Genomic DNA, 26,284 nt, shown 5'->3' with positions numbered 1-26,284 from the left:
TTTAGGCTGAAATATAAACTGTTCTGAAAAAGAAACCCTTCTATTCAAACTGACAATCCCAGATGTGACAGTATAAACACAGTTTTAAAACTGTATCATCTCGGGAAAGTAACATCTATTTTGCTCAATGTAGAAGAGTGATCAGGATGCGCTCATGGTTACAGGTGCAGGTAGATTTGAAAAAAACCAACACTTTTTCAAAATTAATTATAACTGACAATTCTATATCTATCACTAGAGGTAAGGCATGGAGCTATTTGGCAACACTGTCGGCTTCCTTATTAGAAATGCAAGAGTTCTACCAGCCTCGGGGCTTTTATCCAATTTGCTTTATTAATGACTTGTCAGAAGTAAATAAGAGAAAACTCTCTGACATACTCATTTTTTAAATGGATGTTAAGCCACTATATTATGGATGCACTTAACTGAATCATAGGATTCACCATATGACCATATGATCACACTCAAACATGCATACATTTAAACACTCAGAGCATTCAATTTTATATATTTGGTGTATGCTATCTGTATGTATAGCAGTCTATAGTGACTTATTTTCACCTGCTACCCAAGTTTCAAGTATATCTTAAATACTCTTCTGCACAACGTATCTTCAAAACACATTAAAAACCCTGGTCCATTTCAACATCCATGGCCAGATTTGTAGCCGGGGCTCAGCCTTGTCATGACACGTGTTTTGAGCACAGTTCAGCAAGGGAGAAGATAAACTTACTTCACATGGGGAGAACAAAATTTAAAAATGGCATTCCAATTAAATATCCAGCTGACAGGAAATTACAGAAGGAGGGATGCTCTGAAATCCATGAGCGATCTCAACTTAAAAGCCCACTGGAGGCTGCAGATGAAAACACGTGCATTTCAGGAACTTATTCCTGGGCTTGGACAACTAAACATCTCTTTGGATACGGAAAATAAGTTTTGGGGCTGGGGGAACTTCTTTAGCTGAAAAACAGGGTTGTGATAATCACCATTATGTAGCTGTCTAGCAATTAAAGGGTTTATCCAGCAAGAGCAGACCTGGGTAATGGGAGAGGCCAGGCTGAGAGAATAGATGTTCCCATCTCACTTTGCAGGAAGGTGCTCTTTTGGCAGGTTACAGGAGAGGTCTTTCTAACAGCACTCCTGCTCCGCCTGCCTCTAAGCAAATGGCGGGGGGGTGTCTCAACCCAGTAGCTTTGTGAAGCCAACCACACAGAAACACAGGATTTCACAGACAAAACCCAAAAAGGACTGGTGTGAAGAAGACAGAGGCCTGTCACTGCACTGGCTCTTCATCCAAAGACCCCCAAAATAATAAAAAAGGCAATTTAGAAGTAGCATGGCCTTCACTTATGATACAAAGCAACTTTTGCATAACTTCAACCACCACATGGTGTGATGGTTGGATAGTTAAGGCTAAGCCAAGATGGTAATTTAATCATATGCAAAAGAAGAATGGTTGTGGCCTGCTAAGAAAGCACTTGCCTGAAAATTATGGGTTCACAGCTGCACCTCTATAGGCACAGTCGCCGAATAACTTATACAGACAATGTTGTATCTGTGCTTCCATTTGGCTAGCAGTCTTAAGAATACTTCACAAATCGCAACTGAGGCCTTCAGTGAAAAACAGACCACAAAATGCCCAGTTCCACAAAAGCCACAACATTTTTCGGGATGCAAAGGACTTTACAGATTTGGGTAACTTTTTTTGCGTTTATGAAGTTTCAGACACTTACTCATCTGGGGAGAGCAACTAAAGATCACTCAACCATACATTTAAAATATAGCTTGTATGAACCTAAGGTACTCAAGTGTCCCAGAAATCCACATAAGGTGTGTCTTAAAACTATTAAATATAGTCTTCACAAACTGAGTAGAAAAATAACAAAGAATATCTTAGTTGCTTTATCTGAGAAGAAGGTTGCAGGCGCATACCTTCTAGAGCAGGAAGCTCCTGGAGAACTCCTAAGGTCCTTTCCAACCTGAGCGTCTCCATGAGAATAGAAAATAGCTGTTTTTCTTAGAAGGAGAAATATTGCATGGAATTTTTGACTTTCAGTTAAGAAAAGTTCTATCACTCCATTGCTTATTAGATGTGATCTTCACAGGGACTGGGAGCTTAGAAAACTGCGCTTAGAATGTCAGGAGGCATGCAGAACTTGGGGTCAATCGCAACATTCCCAGAACTAATTTATTATAAGAGAAAGTCCTAAGACATAACTGTTTGAAGGATTTCTAGGAAAAGTCAGAGCACCCTTCAAGACCAGAAGAGAGACTGATCTCTTTCTGGAGTTGCTACACGTACCTATTTCTTCAGGCTTTAAGTATATATATCCCCCTATTGTAGTATTTTCAAGAAGAAAATTCCAACCGCCTTTTAAACACGGCAACGATCACAAAAGATCTCACAAAAAAATCAAATCTCATTATAAAGATGAAGTTTAAGAAACTTCAAGAAAGTTTTAAGAAACTTTAAGAAAGGTTTTTGGGCAGGTGCAAAGCAAATACTGATACATGGCCTTGGTTACTTGAAGTTCATTGTACTTGAGCATTTACAGCTCCTAGAAATCAAGACAGCCTTCAAATTCTTGAAAGAAAAAAAAAAAAATAATGAAGTTGTCCTTAGAGCCTGTAGAATCCCATTTAGACACTCATATCAGTCTACTATCTTACTACTACCAGATTTACTGGGTTTCCCAAAAGCAGAGGTTATTTGAACCGGGGTCATGAAGATCACCTACATAGTTGCACATTATTTTACACGTTTTTTGATGTACTTACTTCCTTTAGAACAGGTTATCCCCTAGGATCAATGGGAGGACCTGCTGTGAAAAAAAGAACAAACAAAAACATTCTAAATTCCCATTTTTCTGCAAAACTTATGACCAGCTGAGGACAAAGAGAAAAAAGCGTTGCTTGGTAAGAAGGGAACCACCAACTTTTTCACTTGAATGAAGACGCACAGCAACAGTTTGAAACTAAATTTTCAAAACAGCTTGGTTGCATGGTCATTTAAGATCTGAAAACAGCCTACTATGGACATGGAAAAAAAAAGCACTACAAAAATAAAGGGTAGCTATATTCAGACATCTCAAAGATATTGATTATTCAGAAATATATATTTTAATATATATTTTAATAATTCTCCCCTCCAGCCATCAGATCTCATGAGTGGTTGGGGCAGGGCAAAAAGGACTACCTTAAGGGTGACACTGAAGACACCACACAGAAAACAAACCACCAAAATGTATTTTTAAACCAACTGCCAGTCTCTGCTGTTTTTCCTGGTCAGTGTTTGACTTGATCTTGGAATGCAGCGTGGATAGCAGGCAAGCTAACACTAAAAAATGCAGTTAGTGTCTGAGTGCAATTACTTTGACCAGCAGTAGCTTTCAGGTCTGGCACCCTTATTTTTCTAACCACAAATACTTAGACAGAAGCCTAATTTTTGTATGTCTGATTTCTCCATCAATATTTACTTTATTTAAGCTTTGTGGGAGGTCTAGCACCCCACTGTCGACCAATATCAACAGGTCTACTGAAGCACAAGACTACCTTTTTGAAAACAGTCTCTCTCGGACGCAGGAATATTCTGCTAAGCAATACAAATATTTTTTGAAGAGTTCTGTGAATGACAGAAATATGATTAGCTTCACGAGGCTAACGAATTCAGACACCTCTGGAGGTCCAGTGTCACTTCAGCAATATTGTAATTGTAAAGCCTGTCATAAAAATGTATTTTGCATTAAATAAACTCTACTAGGGAAATGCAACAATGAAATAGGTCAACTCCTGGCCATTATCTCGTACTGAAAGTGCTCACAGCATGTTTTACAAATGGATGAAGCACAAAAAGGCAAAAATGTTAGGATATGTATTGTCATTACAGAATGATCTAAAAAGTTCTTTTAACCTTCTGTACTCAACAATATTTCTAAACAATAACTTAACTGATCTTCAGCATTATTCAGATTAATTTATTACAAATTTTTATTCCTTAAAAACATTGAAGGCTCTGTACTAGTAGTGAAAAAGGCCTTCCAAGTTCTGTGCTTCGATGAATTGTTTTCACTTAAAGTAAGTAGCTTAAGCCAAATACACACTAAAAGTCCTGTAAACACAGATTGTCCTTTTAAATAGAAAGAAAAAGAAATTGTTTTAAGTGGCTGAAAATCAACCAGCACCTTTAGTCCAAATGCAGCACCTCTTCTAAAGACTCTACAGATTTCTCACTACCTACTGAAGTTAAGTGGTTATACACAGCAGAAACCTTTCATAAACTGGTGAGGAAAAAAAAAATACCTTAAAACACAGTGGAGAATTAGGACAGAATGCAAGGCAGCAATATGTACATATGGTCACAAATGGGAAGAAATATAAATACTTCCAGACACTAAGACAAATGTATATACTTCTAAATACTACACACTGAGGGCCTTTCAAGGGTTTATTTCAAGGAAAAAAATCAATGTTAAGCCAATAATGGAGAATACAGACAAATCTAGACCATAACTCTTACCCGTATAATCTTCATTTTGATGTTTTTCTCTAGATTACTGATTCCAGAGAGTCTTTTCTCAGTGAAACCCAGGTGGCTGACACTGATAATTAAGATGAATCTGGGTTTATACTCAGGTAAGTTGAATTTTCAATGTGACCTCTGCCCAAATTCCATAGTTTTCGCTCCACTCTGTCAATATCACAATCAGGCAAGTTTCTCTAAACAGAAAAACCTCCTTTTACAAAGATAAATGCAAACCACAACAAATATCTTATCCCTTTTCCATTGCTAAGCATCAAATAAGCTCATTAAGTTACCGGAGGCATGCTTTAAATTTATGAAGTCATGAAACAAGATAGAGCGCAAAAATGCTGAAAGCATTTTACAGCGAAGCAACTGTTGGGGGGGAAAAAAAAAATCACTGGAAAACTTTAGAGATTTTCTATTCTTCTTCCCTCAGAAAAGACAAGACTTTAGAAGGCTTGAGATTTTAAGCAAACACTTGTGGTTTTGGAAATGCTAGTTTCCATGGCAACCAGTAAGGTCTTCTTTATATAGCATTATAAACAGATGGTAAAGACCGGTCATGTTTGCTTCTTTGCCAGCATATCAATAGAACTGCTGTACTGCTCTATCTCATGTATTAGAGTTATTAAGAAACTTAGGTATTTGAGCAACAAAATCTACAAATCAGACATGCTTAACTAGTACCTTTTTTTCCATAAACACATGAAGATTCTCAACAGTAAAGTCACTGTAGTCTATACAGTCAGATTTCTTTGGCAAAGCTTCTTATAAATGTTTTCTCAGCACTTGCCATGCAGGGTACATTACTACCACAAATATGAATCTGACAGGGATTAAAATAATGAATTCGAACAGGAAATAGAAATGTGACTATATTTACACCTACTGGTATTAAAATGTGCTTTAGAATTACGTTTTTGTTGTATTACATTTGGAATTATTCAGAGAAGATGCAGCACCCTGTAAACTCACCGTGATTATGTCATAATAAGCAAAGGCTACTCTTGCAGGTGATTTGTTGCATTTTAATCTTTCAATTGTAGCTATGTTACACCATGTGCAAGTGTTCTTGTTTTAAAGATGTCTGGAAGCATCGAGAGAATCTGATTTGGTACCTCCCTGGACAAGTTTGAAGCACTAACAACTAGCAGTACAAGCTAACATAGGTTCCTGACATTGCATTCAACTTATTCCTCCAGTGTTTCAGGTAATAGGTCTCATGACATAAATTGGAGAGGAAAAAAAAAAAAAAAAAAAGAAAGGCAGAAGAAAAACTCCCATTGGGTTTACTGACTGCATGTCGGGAGTCCAAATTACACATTTTAGATCAAAGCATCACCTGTATTCTAACAAGATTACAAATTACTTTATCAAACTATTAAAAATATCAGTAATTCTGATCCAACTCCCCTCCCACTGAAATTCATGCTATTTTCCAGTTTCAATCAATGCTTGCACATAAAGTCCCCACAAAATAGTTAAGAAAAATAAACTATGGAGAATTTGTAAAGTCTGGTGAGTTTTCCTCTGAACAATACCACCTCAAGGACAAACGTATTACCTAAAACAGTTATGTTTTCTTTCCCCCAAATACACATTTCCAGGTTTTCTCCTATCCAATCTGCTACCAGTATACACAGCAGTTACCATTAATCAGCATGGTAACTGATTAATCAGCAAAAATCAGCAAAAATCAGCAAAAATATCCCCACACAACCTAAAAATCTCTCAAACTTCATAAACCCACTCAACTTCATAAAATAACCAATAATACATTTAGGAAAAGTGTGAAGTAGTGAAGATGTGTATATGTTTGGCAAAGATAAAGAGGATAACAAGCATTCAATATACACAAAGGAGACAGAAATGTCATCTAGTGCAGCATCCCAGTCGCGTGAGTCATCCCACCACGTTTCAGTGATGAGGACTACATCACAGTTTTCTGCTCCTCATGCTGCAGAAGCACTTCAGCTGGGCTACTGGTCCTGCCACCTTTTATTTGGGAGAAGCCTTAACGTCCTTTCAACGCCGTCTCCAGTAACATCCCCGTAGACAAACTGATGAAGTATGAGTAAGTGGACAATGAGGTGGACTGGAAACCAGCTGAACAGATGGGTTCAAAGGTTTACAATCAGCTGCATGAAATCCAGCTGTAGGTCAGTGATTAGCGGTGTAGCCCAGAGGTTGATACTGGGGCTAATACTGTTTAATATCTTCATTAATGTCCTGGATGATAAAACAGAGTGCACGCTCAGCGAGTTTGCAGACAATACAAACCTGGGACCAGTGACTAACACACCAGAGGGTTGTTCTGCCATTCAAAGGGATGTGGACAGGCTGGAGAAATGATCAAACAGAAATCTCAGGAAATCCCACAAAGGTAAATGCAAAGTCCTGCACCTGGGGAGGAATAGCCCCAGGCACCAGTATAGAGGTTAGAGGAGCAAATAGCTTTGCAGAGAAGGACCTCTGGGGTCCCAGTGAACACCAAGATGAACATGAGCTGGCAAACGTGCCCTTGCAGAAAAGGTGGCCAACAGCCTCCTGGGCAGCATCGGGCAGAGCATTGCCAGCAGGCTGAGGGAGGTGATCCTTCCCCTCTACTCAGCCCTAGTGAGATCAGGTCTGGGGTCCCCAGTACAGCAGACACAGATACACTGGTGTGAGTGGCCACAAAGATGTTTAGTTGACTGAAATATTTCACATAGGGGAGAGGTTGAGAGAGCTGGGGCTGTTTAGCCTCAAGAAGAGAATGATCAGGGAAATCAATGTGCACAGACAACCGATGGAAGGGAATAAAGACGACACAATATTTAATCCCATTCTTCCTTGAATGAGTGCAACGCAGGTATCTGGGTTAAACTGCGCGGGAATGGCAGGTCCAGAGTGATTCAGTAAAGTGATCCTAAACAGGACGGCTATTGAGTTCAAGTTTGTTTTTTTTTTTTCCATCTTCTCTTTCACCGCCTATGGCTTACCTATTTATTTTTCTCTAAATGTTTTAAGATTGTTTTTGAAAAATCTAAAATTTATACAGCTGACAGAGGCTAAAAGAAGAAATTATTTGGACTTTAATATTAACAGGACTGCAGTAAGCATGGCCTCTCTTGCACAAGAAAAAAAAACACTTAAGAACAAACAGAAAATGGAACTAAAGCTAAAAAGGTAGCTGGAGGTACACAGGTAGGGGTAAAACCTTTAACTTGCATTCCAAACAAATGAGACTTCAATTTAAAAGATCCCTTTTAAAAGGGGTGGCAAACCAGAGCAAGCATTGTGTGAAGGTCCTGAACTTCAGTTTGGTGAATATACAGAAGAACACCAAATTTGGAATGGGGTGGGGAGTGAAAGGCAAAAACATGTTTTGTATCAGTCAAAAGGATTCTAGGCTTCACATGTAACGTAAGACAACCCAGCCCTCACACCGACTGCTTTATTTACATGAAACTTAATACGAAAAAGCAACCACAATTTCAAAACAGTACACCAACACAAATAAAGAAGAGATGGAGCTTCTGTACTAAAGTTATGTAGTTATTCAAGAAAGGCGTTGGTGGTACTGACCGCCTCAATTTTTCCTGGACTGCCTGGTGCCAGAATCTGCAGGGCAAAGTTAAGGAACGTAGCCTGTAGGAATTACTGGAGTCCACGAGAAAAACCTGGCAAGAGGAATCAATGCTGGAATGTGAAGCAGGAACCTCATTTGTCCCCAGTGGTGCAACCTTGACTGCACAGCAAGCAAGTGGAAAGCAGCACTGCTAACAGAGGGGGAAAAAAGTGTGACTCCAGAACAGCCAAAAAGGTGCCAGAAAGGAGGGCACCTTACTAAAAATGTCAGTCTTGGAGTAGAAACAAGAACGAAATGAAAAATGAATGACATGCCAGACTTGTCAATTTGCTTCAAAGAAACGTATCTACCACTTCAGGTGCCTACATACAAGGAAAACTGTTATTCACTCTACAAGTCAGGCAACTGTGGAAAAGTTTCCAAGACAAACATCATAATGGGAAAGGTGAAAATAGAGGAATCTTCTTCAGGCAATCTGAAAATAAATATTTTCCAAGGTCCCCCACCAAGGGAAACCTGAAGAGAGCTCAAGGCAAAGCTGCCAGTAGCAAAACTACCCCAGAATTAAGAGTCACAAGGAAAGAAATTTAAGTCACTGATCTGATCCTGACTCCAAGAGATACCGAGGCAAATAAAAATGAAATGCCAGGCTCTGACAAAGGAATACAGCACTGATATTAAACCTTGGCTGAGACAAAGTGGAGTGGGAATAAGAAGAAAGAAACCTTTGTCTGTGACATGCAAGCAGAGAACTAATGTGGTTTGTGGTTTTTGGTTATTGTTGTGTGTTTTGGGGGTTTTTTGTGTGTTGTCTTTGGTTGGTTTTTTGTTTGGTTGGGTTTTTTTGTTGGTTTTTTTTTTTTTTAACACGATTTATAAAACTATGTAGATTTTCCAGGTGTACCTGATATTTTATTCTAACCTGGCACACATCTTGCCACGTAGCTCACAACACTTAAAGTTTCCATTCACAGTAACTCATAACCAGAAACCAGACTGGCATTTTCAGCAGTAGCTTAATTTTAGACAAATTATGATAGAATTTGTGTTACATGCAAAATGTAAACTCAAATTGCTACAGGAAGTCCAGCTTATTTTGAAGAATACCTATTTCTTCTTTAAAAATATGAAAGAATGTTTCTGCTTAATATTTTCATTCATGCAAACTGCAATTCAACATTGCCATAAAAATATCTAAACGTTTGTCCTAAAAAAAGAAAAACGGTTTCTATATTGTCTGGAACAAAGATCAACAAAACGCTGTTTGCAGCCGTACAATGTAACAATATCCAAACCAACAACACTCTACTGACAAAAAATGTCAAATGCTTATGAAAGTAATTCTACATTTATTTCAAATATTCTTTAGTTACACCAAAAGCAAACTCTTACTATTGCTAATGGCCAAAGGAACCCATGTAAAGATATAACTCAGTGACAATTATGACAATTATGATTCCCAGGCTTTTTATTCTCTCAAGTGTACTGACATTCCAGGAGAAAAAAGATAAATTAAAAATCACCAGATAAAATTATGAAAAAACCACAAATTCCAGTATTTCATTATTTCATCTTTTATATTTTTGGTTATATAAGTCACCACTGGAATGAAATACAAATACCATTTCAGGATTATCTCTAACAATACATTCAAAAAGTTAAAACACAACATTCGGCGGGGGGGGGAAGCATCTCAGACAAATCACCACCACCTTCTGAAAAACCAAAAATGTTCCAGAAAACCTGGAATGACTATTGCACAGAACTGGCAGTGCTACATCTTGTCTGCAGAAAAAAATCACACAAAAATCAAATCTCACTTTTCAGGATCTTTTTAAACTTTCACCCTAAATTTAGCAGCTTCTATGAAACAGTTTTTCCCAAATGATACTCTGTCAATTTTAGTAGAGTGCTGACTTGCAGAAACAAGTTAACAAGTTACCTGTTAACATTGGTTTTCCCTTCTCCAGTTCTCCAGCTGTTACTTCAGCTAAACAACTACGCCTGACCTCATTTAGTTCACATGAGACAGTGGAAAAGAGAAAATCCAATGTACACATTGCCTGATGCGCCCTGATTAATCACTACTATGATGCTAACTACATTCTGCTTATGACGTGCAACTACAAATGTTCCTGTAAGTAAATCTGAATGATTTGAGGAGAGCTACCATCTCGGCACAACTGAACAGCCTTGAAACTCTCACTTCAATTTCTACATCACTCTATAAGATTTTAGAAATAGCCATTTTGTACTACGTACACATACAATCATCCGATTAATTAAGGAGCTTAAGCTTGATGTGATGAATGAAATACTCTCTACGCAATTTCACTCTGGGGGAAAAAAAAGCACTAAGATTGCATACTCAAGATTTTAAATTTATGATGAGTGCCAGTCTGCTCTATTCTTCTATTTGGCTGTCTTTAGTCAAAACAATACCGTGCATTCAAATAAAATTTTCTTACCACTACGCTGTATAAAATAGTGCTGTTTATTATCTCTAATGTATAGATATGTAATTATTAAGTTTCTTTTACAAGACAAATATTAGGGGAAATACTTCAGCAGAAAACGCTTCCAAGATACATGACTTACAAAAATAACGTATTTTTTAAAAAATTAAAAGACTGAGCATGACAAAAGAGATAAACAAAGAACTTTTTTTTTTCCTCCTGTATTATCTTACATCTGAAGGATAGAACTTTGGATCGTAGTCAAAGTACTTCTAGCAAGCTTGCTAAACTTTCACCAAAAATCCAATAGTCCAGTTATACTTTTACTGCAGTTTGCTGGCAAGTTCTCGAGTATTACAAACTATCTTCCCTACCATGCCAACAGCGGGATACATTTTAATACTTTGAGGAACCATATGCACTTTCCTTGGGATTTGTTAGCACAAGAAAAAAAGAAAAAGGTCGTTCTCATAAGTGAGCCTAATTTGCACATACAAGCTTGCAGCCAAGGAATATGTTTGTGTGCTATGGCTTTTTTTTTCCCCCATCCCACTAAACATTTTTTTTCTTCGTTACTCAAGTTAAGCACACTTCATCTGTGATTTCAATTTGCCATTGAAAAAAGCGTATGTAAGATGAGCTGTAAAATTACAGGATCATAATCCGATGTAAATTTAAATGTCAAAATGTAAATGAAAAATGTATAGATATCTAAGAAGCATGTCACTGGAATTACACACTAGAGCTTTAAAAAAAAAAAACCAAAAACAAACAAAAAACCAACAAACAAAAAACAACAGTACCACTACAATTCTAATACACAGTATTCTCAACAATTTTCTTTACCTATCAACTTTGCTTCTTCCAGTTGGCAAATACTGTTTTTAGCATTGTTAGGTGACATTCCAAAAAAAATTCAGAGACTTTAGTTTCTCTCTTCACCAGACTACAGGGTAGCCAGCTAGAACACTAGAACCTTTTGGTGCCTCTGTGTTTGTGCTCAGATGTCTCCTTTCCACGGATGAGGCCAGCCACAGTGGATCCCGAGGTTTCTCAAATTAAATGCAATTAGTATTGTGCTGCAATTAGTATCGCGGTGACGTGGCAATGGTAAGAAATAAAGAAAAGGTAGAAAACGAAGAAATTGGATTCTCCCCTAAAAACCAGTATTTGTTCCTGTGTTTTACTCTATCTTGGCTACTTGTTCCTCAAGAAAAAATAAAAATCATAGGGGTCTTCCCTCTCATGACAAATTTCTGCAGAGACATGCAACCCTGCTGTGAGGAAAATGAAAACACTTTGGAAAAAAAGTAGAAACTGTACAAAAATCTCCAGACACAATGAACAGTCTGACCCAGAGGGAAGACATAATTCAGAAAAAAAGTCTGTATATGCACTCCTGCCCATCTACACTGTTCCTTAATAGCCAAGCCTCAGGAGAGATGCCTATGTGCAAGACAATCCTGGATCCACCACCTCCTGCCACAAACATTATTCAACCTCTAAGAAGGAAAAAAACCACCCAAGAACACACATACTGTTTTTTATAACTTGGATAATTATCCAGATAAATCTGCAAAAGCCAGTGATGAAGAAAGGCCATCAATATGTATTGAGGCTAGTCTGACTTCTCCATCCAACCTGCTAGGCAAGCTTTCAGTTCAATCCCCAAAACACTAAAAAAGTACTGAAGTACAACTTTAATTATAGTCTGATAACACTACAGCAAACTTTCTTCTAGATTTTATGCTTACCAGCCTCCTTAATTTTCCCAAATTTTAAAAACTGAAAGAACAAAACAAGTTATTTGCACACTCCAAATGTGCTTCACTCCAAAAGCAAACTTGCAAGAGCTTTGCTGCGTCAGTAGAGCAGAGACCAGGCAGTGCCCTCCTCAGCATCAACAAGCTCCCCGACTTACTTCCACTTTCACCACATTATAAACTAGAGAAGGGCAGGCTCTTGCTAGCAAGCCACAACAAAAAAAAAAACCAAAACCCAAAAAAACCCCCCAAAAAAACCCCAAAAATAACCCCACAAAACAAACCCCAAAACTTTGAAATCAGTTATGAGTCTGGGTTCCTTTTCTTTCAGGACCAGGAGTAATAGAGTGAATGAAGCAGATAAAAATCAAATGTGATCCTTCAGGTCCACTTTGGGATTTGCACGCTTTTGGAAGACAACTGTCCTCTCTACAGAAATACACTTTTATGCTACAAAACAGAATGACAGTACCACGGTGACACTTCTCAATAAGCAGGATAACTCTCAACAATAACATCTTTGGTGAGAGCCTTAGTTTTGCCCATCTTGGACACAGAATAAACTTCAAATTACTGACAGCCTGCTATCTCACAGAGACGGCTACATGGTTTCACTAACTTACACAGAGCAAAAATACAGAGAGAATGATGTTTATAAGCAGAAGTATTTCACATTCTGAAACACTGCAAATACATACAGAAACACCCATTCACGAGAAGTCCTTTCTGTTCACATACTGAAATCACTGCTTTGAAAACACAGCAACTTCTGAGGGCACTTTAACACTATAGCAGGATCTAGAACGACGCATGCTAACTAAATTTAAAGACAACAGTAATTACTAGTCATATTCATTGAGCAGAACTTGAGATCAAATCAAGGTTTGTAGTCTTTAAGTAATCAGATTCTTATTCTCTAGATTTAATGACTGAAAATGATAATTCAACTGTCAAGGGTGCATCTGAAAGTTATAGATAAGTCAGAAATCTAAAAATAAGAACTTGTAAATGTTAATAGACTGTATATAGAAAATGTCAATCCTGGTGCAAACTCTCAACAAGTAAAGTTTAATTAGCTCCCCTTATTGACCTTTTTAGAATTGACTCCACGGAGCCTATTTTGATAAAAGAATAAAAACAGTGTATTCAGTCTTCATATTAGACAGAAATTTGGTGACTGTGTCAGAGGACATTGCTAATGCCATCTGGAGACTTGAATGACAATGTCGTGATTTAATGTAAATGCTTCTTCTAGGCAATAAAAGGGAGGACAGACATGCTAATTCTTAGTGTTTTATCTGCTAACTTTAATATTAAATTTACTAGAATGTACTGTCCTTGACCAGGGCTCCCATGCACATTCATGTATTATGACAATCACTCTTTCAAAGACTCCACATTAAAATAAGCCAAATATCCCACTGTCTTTAACTTATATTTGCAAGTTCTTTCTATCACATGTGACAACGATTTTGTAGTACTGGTGTTCTAGTCTTATCAGGCCTATTACGCTTGCAGAAGAATCAAAACACAACATTTTAAAACATTCTTTCTGTAAAATAATACAAGAAGTGTATCCGTGGGATAGCAGGCTGTCAGTAATTTGAAGTTTTTTCAAGCATTTATATAAGATAACACTTAAACATGGAACATCTACATTCTTTTTTGTCAGTCAATGATGCTGCATCTAATTTACCAAACATAACTTCAAAATCCACAAAAACAAAGACTTAGGAATTTGTAACACTTCAATTTAGCTCTAAGGAGAGCATTTGAGACACTGCATCAAGCAAAAAATCCAAGTTAGCTGGTATAAACGATAAGTAACATAAATAAACTGTAATTCCAGGTATATCCAAAGCTATCGAAATGTCAGACTCTGATGACTTAAACTATTCTTTTCAAATAATTTCCCTTTTTCATCGTACAGAAATTATGCAGTACTTTTATATCTACATAGATTATGCCTGTTATATTCAAATGCAATAGCACCCATGAACATATTCAGAATAGAGTTTTACTCTTGCATTATATTCTCTTATTCCCTGTAGTAAATATACAATGTGCTAATGCAAAAAGAACTTGTCCTGGGACTTTAATTCTTCCTTTGACCATGATATTCCATCAGTTTCATGTGAAAAATGGTTTGTAGTGAATACTAACTTCCCAGTTTTAGGACTGTGCAATTGAAGTTCTTCTGTCAGTCTCTTAGAATTATCTCTCCTTTTAGGGAAGTTTTCTATGTAACTTATGAGATGAACAGAGATGGGAACAAGCACTCCCTTGCTAACCTTGTATTTCCTTCCAATTTTGCTGAGTAGCTGCATCCTGTAACTCTAACAGAGTGCTGAAGGCTGTATGATTGTACTTCTTTGCAGGACTGATTTAACTAAAGGATAAAGTACCATTAATAAAAGAAAATGAGCTCTTATCTCAAATAGCATGGACATGGTGCTTCTGGTACACTCTCTTATTCTTGGGGATCTGCCACAATCCTACCATTAGTCTGCAGCTAAAAAGAAAACCAAAAACATCTGTTGCATTTTACTCTTTCATTTGAGAGGATACAATGAATACTCCAAGAATATATACACAAGACTACAAACACAACATCAGCATTTCCTGAATGGTGAAGGTCCAGCCACGTATCTTACTATTTACTCTTTTTTTTGTTTGTTTTTTTTTTTTTAAACAAAAAAAAATTCACACAGAGTTATCTTGAAAGGCGAAGTAGAGGGGAAGGGAGAGGAACAACTTATTTAACTAGACGTCACCAGGATACTGTCCTTGTAAATGATACATAGTAAAGCACACAGCAACTCAAATTAGATCTCTCCCAACACAATCTACACCTAATAAAAGAATCATAGCTAATGCAGCATCGTATACACAATGGAACATATATGTCTGGTGTGTAATAAAGGTAGCATTGCCATCAATACCAATAAGGTGTTCTGGGGAATGTGACTCAGTGCCTAATTGATTTTTTTAAAAATTATTATTACTGTTTTATTTTAGAAGTTAGAATTGTTTTCTGTCACCTCTATCCTCAATCCTTAAGAAAGAATACAATACAGTTTACAGTTAACAACTTCTTAATCTAGGCTACAGAGACTTCTTGGAGGGTGCTGTAAAACACAATCTTGGCAGTTTCTGTTGTTAGACCAGAGCTCTGGGCTACTCTCTCACTGACCTTTCTCCAGTGCATCCTGCAGCAGTGCTGGCTCCCAACATCCCCTTTTCTCGCCCACACCATGCTGCTATTAACCTTGCTCCTCCTCACTGCAGCAGTTCCTGCCACACATGCTAAAGCTCCTGTCCTTACTCTTACAGCCCAAGGAGGGGTGACAGGACTGAAAGGAAGGCAAAACATAGAGGACAGAACTACGCTGGCGGCTGTGCCACAGGTCACAGCACCCACTGAAGCTACTCTTGTGGCTGAGGTTACATGTAGGTGGATTAACAATCACCAACTCCTTCTCCAGAAACAGCCTAGCCCTGCATAAGCTGCGAATGGAGGAGGAGGAGGAGGAGGAGGAGGTTGGCTGCTGAAGCAGCACTGAAGAGGCAGGCTCCTATCTCATCTTGGAAAAGGTGGCAGTCATGCCAAACTGCATTAAGCCAATTAAGTTTTACAGTCAAAATGATTCCATCAAGCGCGCAGGGAAGGGAAAAAACATTGCACACTAGAAAATAGTGAAAGTAAGAAATGTTAATTAACTCTTAAAATTGCATTCTTTTCTTATAGTAACCCTGGGAAGTAACTGACTGAGGTCCATCACTACTTCTTGTGCCTCTCACATGAAATCAAAAGAAAAGTCCATATTTGGGCACATTCAGTCTCTGGCACCTGTTACGTTTTAGGGTAAAACTTAGCTTGAAAAAAAGCTTTGTTTTCCTTTTCTAATTAATATACCTTGCTTTCAACTGATTCAGAGGCATGTTTTCCCCCTTGGCTATTAAGGTTAACGAAAGACAACGGTTATTAATATTCTTTCAGTAGAAGGATCTTTCAACAGAGGTTTTTGCTATTACCTAGGAACAACGAAACTCCCTAAATCTTCTCTGGAATTGAAGTCCCAGAAGATGCAGAGCAAGAACACTTCAGCTAACAATACCTGGTTTCTACTTTCACATATGTCTCCAAGAAGCACATTATCCTGGAAGAGCTCAGAAGCTATCCTTGGGGTGCTCAGTGCAAGGGAATAACTGTTGTTAAGTCATTGTGCTGGGTTCTCATGAAGAAAGAAGATCAGGGCCATGACAGTGCTGGGTCACTCACTCCTACCATACCACTACAGGCAAGCTGAATAATCCTTCTCAAAGCTATGGATGTATATAAGCACTATAAGCACTGAGCTCTCGCATGATTTCATAACCATTTAATCATTTTGAATGCCTCTAGAAATGTGTCCTCATCTAAACCCAAGGGTCATGAATATCCAGCGATGTTGGCTAATGTTACATGCTACTGCAGGTCAATGATCAGCAATCCCATTTCTGTGCAAAATAATTACAATTTTAGAGACTGGGCAGCAGTCAAGTGTGTCCTTTGGCATTACTGGTGGCATGTGGGATGAGGTGATCTACTGCACTGTTCAAGGAATCAGGCAAATAGATTTTTTTCAGGGAAAGACCAAAATCTCCATTACCAGAGAGCACAGCTGATGTTCACTGGCTTTCCTTACTTTCTTCCTCAAGGAGTCTGAACACTGTTCACAGACTCCACCGTTCATCATGGTTTCTTGTACTCAAACATATGCAGAAAGCATAAATTCAGTTTGGTGTAGGGAACTACATACCACATCCTGAGCATCACCACGCATCAACTGAAACAACGACAACTGTTTTCTCTTTTACAAGAAAACAGAGCAAACTGAAGGATGAAGTTTATCAGCAACAGCTAGAGAGCAGCGATATAAAACATTTGCTGACCCAGGTAAGATGTTCAGCAAGCTGACCTATGAAGTGATATCCCCGTAACTTGCTCGCCACGTCAATATAGCAGTGGCAGCATTAGTTTTGATTTTTTCTTTCCCAAAGCTACAAAGAATCTCATAAACAAGATGTTGTTCACAAGATGCTGCTTGGGGACCACAGCTACAGGTCTTTAAAATACTCACGTCAGCAACTCTAGTTGAATACCACTTAAGAAAGCTATTTTAAATAATTGCACCATTCAGAAAAGGCCACAATTGTTCTGGAATAAAACCACTTCTATTCTGTAAGGGAGTCTACACCCTATTCCGGAATAGCTTCTTGTGCTATAGTTGTGCCAGTCAATTCTGTGTGTAGAAAAAGCACCATTGCTAGGTAGGTTGTTAAAAAAAAAAAAAAAAACACCACCAAAAATTCACCAACAACAAAACATGCACATGGTCTAGTGTGTTAGTTTTATGTAAGGAGCAGGCCTTGTGAACAGGTTAGCTTTCCATTCAAGCAATCAATAGGCTGATCCTTCTGTCTCCTAGGTCAATGGCAAAATACTGTATATGACTAGATGTACTATACATTGCTACGTTAATTGCCAAGTACAATTGAAATTTTTCCTGTCAAAAAGAATGAGCAGAATTTAGCTCAAAATTATTACTGAAAGTATCAATGAACGGGCTTATACTGTTTTTTTTTCTTCAGCTATAGACTCTACCTAAGTCTGAAGAGATGTTGAAAATACTTTAAAGTAAAGCTGTTTCAGATGAAAACAGAAGGCTGGTTTTTTGAATTAAAAGGAAAAAATGCAACAAAACTGTAAGTGTACCGTAATTTAGACCTCACCCTTTTTCCTACAGTCTTACAGAAACACTGTTCTTCAGGGTAAAACTGGTCATTTTCCAGACCAAAACTATTTTTTTCAAAGTAAAGTCAAGAAACAGGATAACATGGATGCTGGCCATAATCTTAACTAGAAAATAAAAAAAGACTACTGTTTCTTCAAAATAAAACTAGAATGTTTTTCTGAATCTTTTCAACAATTCCCCAGGGATGCTGTAGTTGCTGCACAAATGGCAAGGGTAGCAATTAATTGTTCATATCATGTTATGAAAGTCTCATATGTCCAGAGATACACAGCATTTTCAAAAAATTCATGGCAAAGTTGCTAACATAGTTCTGAAGTCAAATTCATCAGTCAAGACTTCCCTACCTCACTTCTCATTTTGCTATGGCTACATGAAAAGCTATGGTGTAAATCCATTCCCATTTGGAAGCTGCTTATTCGGTATATTTATGCCTAGCTACAAAAACTAGACTGAAGTGTTAGAGAATTTTGAACCACACTCAAAATAAAGGCACAAACACATTGAGAATACCTGGCACATTCCATCACTAGCGTTACTAAGTTATTTGTAAGTGTGGGGTTTTAAGCTTTACACAGTGAATTTTTTTGATAACTTGTGAAAGAGAATTTCACATTGAGCTGTATGGCACTTTGCAAATGTAGAATGTACCAGTATATTTCTCAGTTTTATGACCTTACACGTTAATTGCAACAAGGTAGTGAAATTCCTGGTTTTCAGCTACACTGGCACAAGTATGACCTTCAAAAATTCGCATGAACTTCTGGAAGTGACTTGCTAGTATAAGCTACAAATTGTTCAATTGGCATCTCAAGCTGCGATGACCAAGATCTCACTGCAGAACACCCAGCAAGGAAACCACTTACCATTCAAAAAAAGAAAAATGCTCCTACTGGCATTTTGAAAGGGAAAGTTCTGATAGTGCACTGGCACAACAGCTTCCTCAGCACATGCCCAAGAGCTTACTTCATTAACACTATCTAGAGGACTTTCAGAGCGAAGTAACAAATCTATGAATTCACAGGGCATCTCTTAAAGCTGGATATTTCTTTGTTCTAAACTTTAAATCTGGAGCACTGAGTCCCCAATTCAGTGGTCTCATTTGGAGTCTGTGAAGAAAACAGACTGATGAAATAAAACCACATTCATAATTGTAAATAAAAATTACACGTTTACAGAAATAGATGATACTTAAGATGTAGTTCCGCCAATACCACAAAGCCAAAACAAATTAAAACTGAAGAATTCACTTTAGACACCTGTGTAAGTTTTGACACTGCACATTTACAATTCAGCTTCATTTGCTCACAATGTAAAAAAGGCAAAAAAAATATGAAAAAAAATAACAGCGCTGCTGATACAAAGCTACTGATCCCTTTTTATTTTCAGGATTGGTTCTAAAGCTGTTTGGACTGCAAGTTACTGAAGACTGTAGCATAACACCCAGTAAGTGGGTCCTGAACATTAATTAAGATTTATAGTAGGTGACTACCACTGCTGCTACAAGCACTTTTGGTTTGTCCTCCCTTATTCTACTCCCAATTTCTTGTCTCCCCCCTAGTAGTACAGGATGTAAACACAAAAGCAAGTTACTAAGAGTTAAAAAGTTACTACTCAGCCAAGCTGTGATTCCTGTCCACTCTTAGCCTGAGGCAAATCCAAGATAATTAGACTCAGGTTAACCTGCAATGAGAAAAGGTCAAGCTACATTGCATTATTTTGCATTTGCTTTGGGCGAGGTGAATGCACATTATTCAGTGTTCACAGTTCATCTCACGAGCAGTAACCTGACTGCACACCCTTTATAAACAATTCTGTCTTTAAGACTCAATCACATGTGTTGAGATAATGTTGTACACTCACAGTATGCAACCACCGGCAACACAAAGGACAGATCCTGAAAATTTAGCACATGGTTTTACTTTTGTGATCCCCCCCGCAAAAAAAAAGTTGAAAAAAAAAAATCACTATTGTGCAGCTGAATATATGTTAAAAGCATGGAAGGAATTTACAGAATTTTCACTATAAAGGCCCCTGTGATTCTGTGTTTAATATCTGCCCACCTTTTCTCCTGTAGGATTTAAATTATTTTTTTTGTTAGATAGGATAGAAAAATGACACCATTTTTCTAAGTGTAGATCACCATTTAAAGTGAGATATTCCTACAACCTGCACCCAAATGAATACCCAAATTAATTTCATGACAGCATGTAAAGATCCAGTTACTTACAGAGAACAGAATTTTTTCCACAAAAGTATCTTTCAACTCTACCGGAGCCAAATGTCCATTTTATAAGTGTTTTAATCCCTATGGATCCATGCATGTCTTTGGACTTATCGAGATAAGCAAAGTAGTCCACAATAAGGAAAATCTCCTCTGGTCCTGGTCAGAGCTCTTCACTTTTCCCTTTTGGAAAGCTGTTGCAGAAGCCTTTTAAACAATGTGCAACTGTTGAACAGTGGAAGGTGCTGAATGGGAAGGGAAGATGAATGAAAGGAGAGAAAAAAAAAAAAAAAAGGTGAGAGAAGAAAAGATGTCCTAAAGGTGTTGATTCCTCCTCTCCAAAAGGCACTTGACTTCCCATGGAAGTTATCTCTTTTCTCAGAGATGCAGCAAAGCACCATCCCATCAGGTCACAGCTCTACGGTACAGGGTCTCCTGGAGGGTTCTGCAGAAAGTAAGAGGAAATGGGAGTGCCTCACTTTACATTTTAACTAGGAATCCATACAGGGAAAGCTCCCTGTTCTCTCTGGCTCCAGGGCTTTTCTTGACTCCCGGCCACAGAGCAATCTTCCACTTTTATCACCTGGTGCTTCTCAGCTTTGTGTCAGGAGAGTGGCCCTACACTAGAAAACCGAATTCATTTTCAGGACTTTCACTACCAGCAGGATTCCTGCAGCCATGAACTGAGTTAAAGTAACAAAAAAAAAAAAAAAAAAAAAGCAGCTAGTTAATTCTTTAACAAGAAAAGACAAAGAGGGGAGAAAAGGCTCAAGGAAGCTAGGAGATGAAACCAAAACCCCGAACACAGAATTTTTGTGGTCCAGGCAGGCTCTTGCACTGCCATGAAAGAAAGAATAATTGTTTTTTGTCAAATTATCTTAGGAGGGCTAAAGAGAAAAAGAAAATCTTCTGTCTCCTCCTATGCTCTTTCTTTTGAATAGAAATATCAAAATGTTGACTACTTAAGCCTCAAGGACATAAGCACCCTACTGTATGGATTTTTTTAAATGTCACTTTATTCACTGCAATCCAAGCACAGAACAAGAGATGACTATACATGCATAGCTCACTTACAAAACTAATTATCAGTCCTAATAACCTCTACAGCAACCCTCTGAAGCTCTTGCATATAAAGGGACATAGAAAGAAAAACATTCACACAAATAGCTTAGCATAAATTTGGTGCCCTGCTAATATAAAAGTTTTCAATAGCTGTAAAAATACTATCCTGAGAAGTGTTTTAAGTTTTGCTCTTTGCTTTGCCCAGTAGGTTCATATCTTAATAACTGACATGATGTGACAGACATTCAGCACGACGCGTGAGGATTTAACTACGCCATTCCCATTGTGAACAGGAACTCATTGTTGCACTCTTGCAGGCTGCACTGAAAACCTTCCCCACCGTGTCATTGTGAGGGACTAATCATGTCACTTAAAATCGAGAGGAAAGCTCTTCTAATCGAGGATCAACTTTGGCATCTGCTTTTACTCTTTCTTGCTAATGCTAACCTTGCTTTTCGTTGTACCCGTATTCATAGGCAAATTCTTTTTGAAGAAAATCATTCAAATTAGAGAACTTAGGCCAAAAGTACATATATTTTCGTTACAAGAATTTGCCTAATGGCATTATTCTCTTCTCCACAGGCCCTTGGAAATCAATTATTGAGAGAAAGCTTATATACATATACGTTCGGCTAAAGAACAGTACACAAGACTTCATTTAGCATCCACCTTTAAACAATGAAACATCATCTGCTCTGTCCAAACTGCTACACTGATCTCAAACTGTTTATGATTCCCACTTAGTTCTTAATAAGCAACAGGAAATAAATACTGATTAGAATTTTAAAAGACTTGAATGGACAACTTTTTTTATGAAGCAGAACTGATGTCACATACTACAGCCTGCTGTCTGAGACTTTCTTAACCCCTGCATGCTTTCTAAACACCAATAATATTCTAAACCCAGACAGAATCAAAACAAACAGGACACAAATGACAAGGCAAGCCAGCATTATCCTGCAGATTAAAATACTACTGTTACAAGAAATGGACTGATGCTTCTGTATGGAAACATCTCATTCCAGATGCTCTCATATGAGCAGACTCTTCCCTTCCGAATGTGAAAGTAAGTGCCCAATGGCAACCTTCCCATAATTTGTTCATTTAGCATCAGCGCCGTTTTGTACGTGCCCTCGCTTCTTGATAATGTCTGATCTACATCAGAAGTTCGTTTTCATATTTAATTTTTCATCAAAAAAACCAGCAGAATAAAAAGGCATAGCATTCCTAGGAGAACTGAAGGCCAGGAGTCTACTTGTTTAATGTGCATCTTGACAAAGACCGTGCACATGCAATACAGCTAAGTTTTTCTACTTGTTTTCTTTCCTCTGGTGACTTGTAGAAGCAATAATTCACTTTAGAACTTTAGTTTTGGTCTGGTCCAAACAAAGAACTGATTCAGAGTTGCAAACTTCTTACAATTCTGAAACATAATGCCAGGTTAATCAGGCCAGAGAGGCATAGTGTTTCAATCACATGCACATATAGTTCTACTACAGCTTTTTTCTTTTTTTAAACAAGCAAAGGCTTACTTTCAAAGAGAGTCCTTAAAGAAAGGCCTTTGCCTCCTCCTATCCCTGATCCTGCTGGAGTGCTTCTTTCTTGCTTTCAGAAGATCATCAGAACAGCCTCATGAGTAAAGACACTCTTTCAGTGCTGAAGCCACTTTACTAACCCACCTTCCAATGTGCAAGTCTTGGTGTCCCTTCTGTGGTACTGCAAGTATCTGGGGAAAAAAATCTGCTCTCCCAGGATTAAGAGAATCTCTCTTAATTCAGCTTTTCACAAGACAAAAGTACAGGACCAACCCTTTATGCCTGACTTACCATCGTATGTCTGATCTCCGCTTCTGCAAAGTCCTCAATGGACCTCTGATCGCCCTTTGAAATCTTTCCCTCCCATATCCACTTTCCTACACTGATCCAAGGACTTCTTCAAATAAAGTGAATTTTAGAGATTCACACAGTTTTAGCTGAAGCAGTGATCCCTGTAGACCTGAAACACTGTCAGCATGCATCATTCACTCCTCTCCTGCGTAGCTCCTCAAAAAGACATCCATCGAACTTACTTTAGTAACATAGCAGAGGATGCCACAGATTGTGCTTTCTGAAGCATTCACTTCCCTATGCTCATTATAAAGCCTGTCCACAGCAACGAGCTCAGATACAGACACGGACACAGTAAAAATTAACTCCTGCTAGACATGTAAACACACAGGCTGAAATTTTTGTCCTAAGTCCAAGACACTCCAAAAATTTACATTACTAACTTTCTGCGTACAACAGAGACCTATCACGTTGAAGAGGTCCTTAGTCCCAAAAGGAGCTACCTCTCCAGCGACAGACCAGAGGATGTTCTGCCACATATGATTTTCACCCCAAAGGGCTCTGGTATGCCAGAAAGCACAGCAAGCAGCCACAGCCTTCCCCTTGCAGCATCCTGCAGCTTTTCATGCATGCTGAACCCCAGCCAGCAAGCACACTGAAGATTATGGACCAATACCTTCGCTTGCTGTTCCACAGAAAGGAAGACCACGTTCAACTCCTGGCAGCCAGTGCTGTTGAGATGACACACAACAAGACCCTAAACCAGCTGGACCTTCTGAGGAACTGCAGCCTTCATGCCCAGGATTATCACATTACAATGGTCCGGAGGAAAGTGATGAGTAGGTAAGTAATTGAGGTCAGGTCAGCTTCTGACAAGGGAGAGCTTCCCCATCAGCAAGAGGCAAGAGAAAACGTTCTTTAGGAATGCTACGCTCACACAGAACAGATGGGAGCACTCCCAGATGTCTTGCTGAAGCCACAAGCCAAACAGTAAATGTGTACGCTTAACCAATGGCAACCTCCTGGGGCTTAGCAATATTCCAGATACCATCACCATTATCACCTCCATCTTACCCACATTTTGTTTCAGCTTATGCTCCTCCCTCCCACAGAACCCTAACTTTGATTCTTTGGTTGTTATTTATATCCTTTTCATGTATACGTCATTTGCCTACTCAACTTGCCTACTGGTCTGTGGAGAAAATAATTCTTTTCTTGTACCACAAAAGAAATAGACCTAGCAAGGGAGATGCAGATTTACATCATTATTTTTGATATGCACCTGTATATAAATGCCAATGGAAGGAATATTAGGTAAATATTTAGGGTCCATTACTCCTCTCTGAGGACACAGCTTTCAAAAATAAAGCAGAGCCAAAGGGCCAGTCACCCCCAAAATGGTTCATAGTGAATGTATGATTTTAGGTAATTGGTATCTCTTTCAAGAAGTCCAAAGAAAGCAAGCTTGGTTAAGCCACCTGCTATTGCAGAAGCAGAAAACAAAATGTGTGGAGAAACCTCAAGACGCAGTGTATTCCCTACCCAACAAACCTGATGCCACCCACAAACTGAAAACAAATTGACATATACATTGTTATGAAACCCAGCGTGACACAGAAATCGTGTTTCATCAGGTTTTGTTGGAGGTGACACTTTCTTGTTTTCTTATCAGACACTGCAAACTGCCACCCAAATCTCCATTCCTCTACTTTCCCTGCCAGTTCCAGTGGTAATCCTGCAGATGGCACTAGGGGCTAAGAAATTTCTTTCCTACTTTTCTTGTCGGAGGCCTTTTACACTTGGTTCTTTTCATGTTCACTGAACTGTACTATAGAACTCATCTTTTAAGCAACTTGATTATTTCAAATTTATAAAGTTTACGTTGTCCTCCTGCTGCACCATTCAGATCCCTTCAAAAACTTCAGCAAAAAAAATAATCTTCATTCATCAAATATAAGGCATTTGTAATAAAGAATGTAAAATAATGGATGGCTAACACCATTAACATAAATAAAATCGCACATTTTACAGAGGAAACAAAACCCATTATCTACATGCAAGGTTGAATAACAAATAAATTCATGTAGCAGACAAAAATGTGACTTTAAACTTAGGATGGTATCATGTTGCTCCTTTGAGATACCCAGAAGCTGAATTCATTCAATCTTCATCTTTCATGAGTTTTATGAAGCTATTCCTATAAAATTTAAAATTCACTGTTCCTGTAATCATCTGTGACTTGATTATCTCACAGGATGCAGTAGACTCATCTTAATTGGAAAGATGCTTTTCTTCTTGCTCAGTGCACCTTTTTTAGCTAGACAGATGGTACAGCAGTTTCAGAGCAGAGAGTTAAGTATCTGACAAACAGCTGGAAGATTTTAAGCATCCCACTTACCCTGTCTGGGAGGGTAGCCATTCTCATCTCAGCTTATCTGAGATTCTTCACACAAGGTATTTAAAAAAATAGCATTGAAACGCATTTAGTTCCTAAGGCAACTCAAACTTCAGAAAACATAGAGCTGACTGGGCGTGACCTTGGCTATACTTAAGAGGTAGAGAGACCTGTAATCTTCTCTTTTTACAGCTGAGACAAAACTAGCTAAAATATTCAAGGTATATTTGACACCTATTCACCTCACAAGGCTAGATAGCATATGAAATACAAATAAAACTTTTCCTATGCTGAGCTCTGTATTAAGATGAAATTGTCATGAAATAGAGACGGATCGCTCCTGACAGACACCTACAAGGAATGCCAACAGCTGTGCTCCCCTACTAACTCGATTCCGAAGTGAAGGGGCAAAAAAAGAAAATCTAGACGCATGCCTGAATTCATGGCTTGATACTACTCTTTCTGCCCATTTGTAGGACTACATTGATAAATGAAACCAACCTGTAGTAACAGCAAAGGAGAACTACAATATGCAATATTTTGGAATCAAGGAAGGAAACAGAGAATTGTTAAAGCTAAAGGAGAAATGGTAGAGAACTAGAGGAACCACATGATGTACTGCAGAATTTAGACGCTCAGATGCTACTTCAGACAACAGGGCAAGAGT

The 26,284-nt window shown here is 38.2% G+C and overlaps 1 protein-coding gene across 1 annotated transcript in view; it reads right to left on the bottom strand.

Moving 5' to 3' along the window:
* Positions 1-26,284, bottom strand: part of PDSS2 (decaprenyl diphosphate synthase subunit 2) — a 120,771-nt gene that overhangs the window by 76,809 nt on the left and 17,678 nt on the right. The gene's annotated exons all lie outside the window — the stretch shown is intronic.

This window comes from Chroicocephalus ridibundus, chromosome 3 (genome assembly GCF_963924245.1).
Source record: "Chroicocephalus ridibundus chromosome 3, bChrRid1.1, whole genome shotgun sequence".
In the NCBI taxonomy this organism is placed as follows: Eukaryota; Metazoa; Chordata; class Aves; order Charadriiformes; family Laridae; genus Chroicocephalus; species Chroicocephalus ridibundus.
This window is presented reverse-complemented; position numbering and strand designations above follow the sequence as displayed.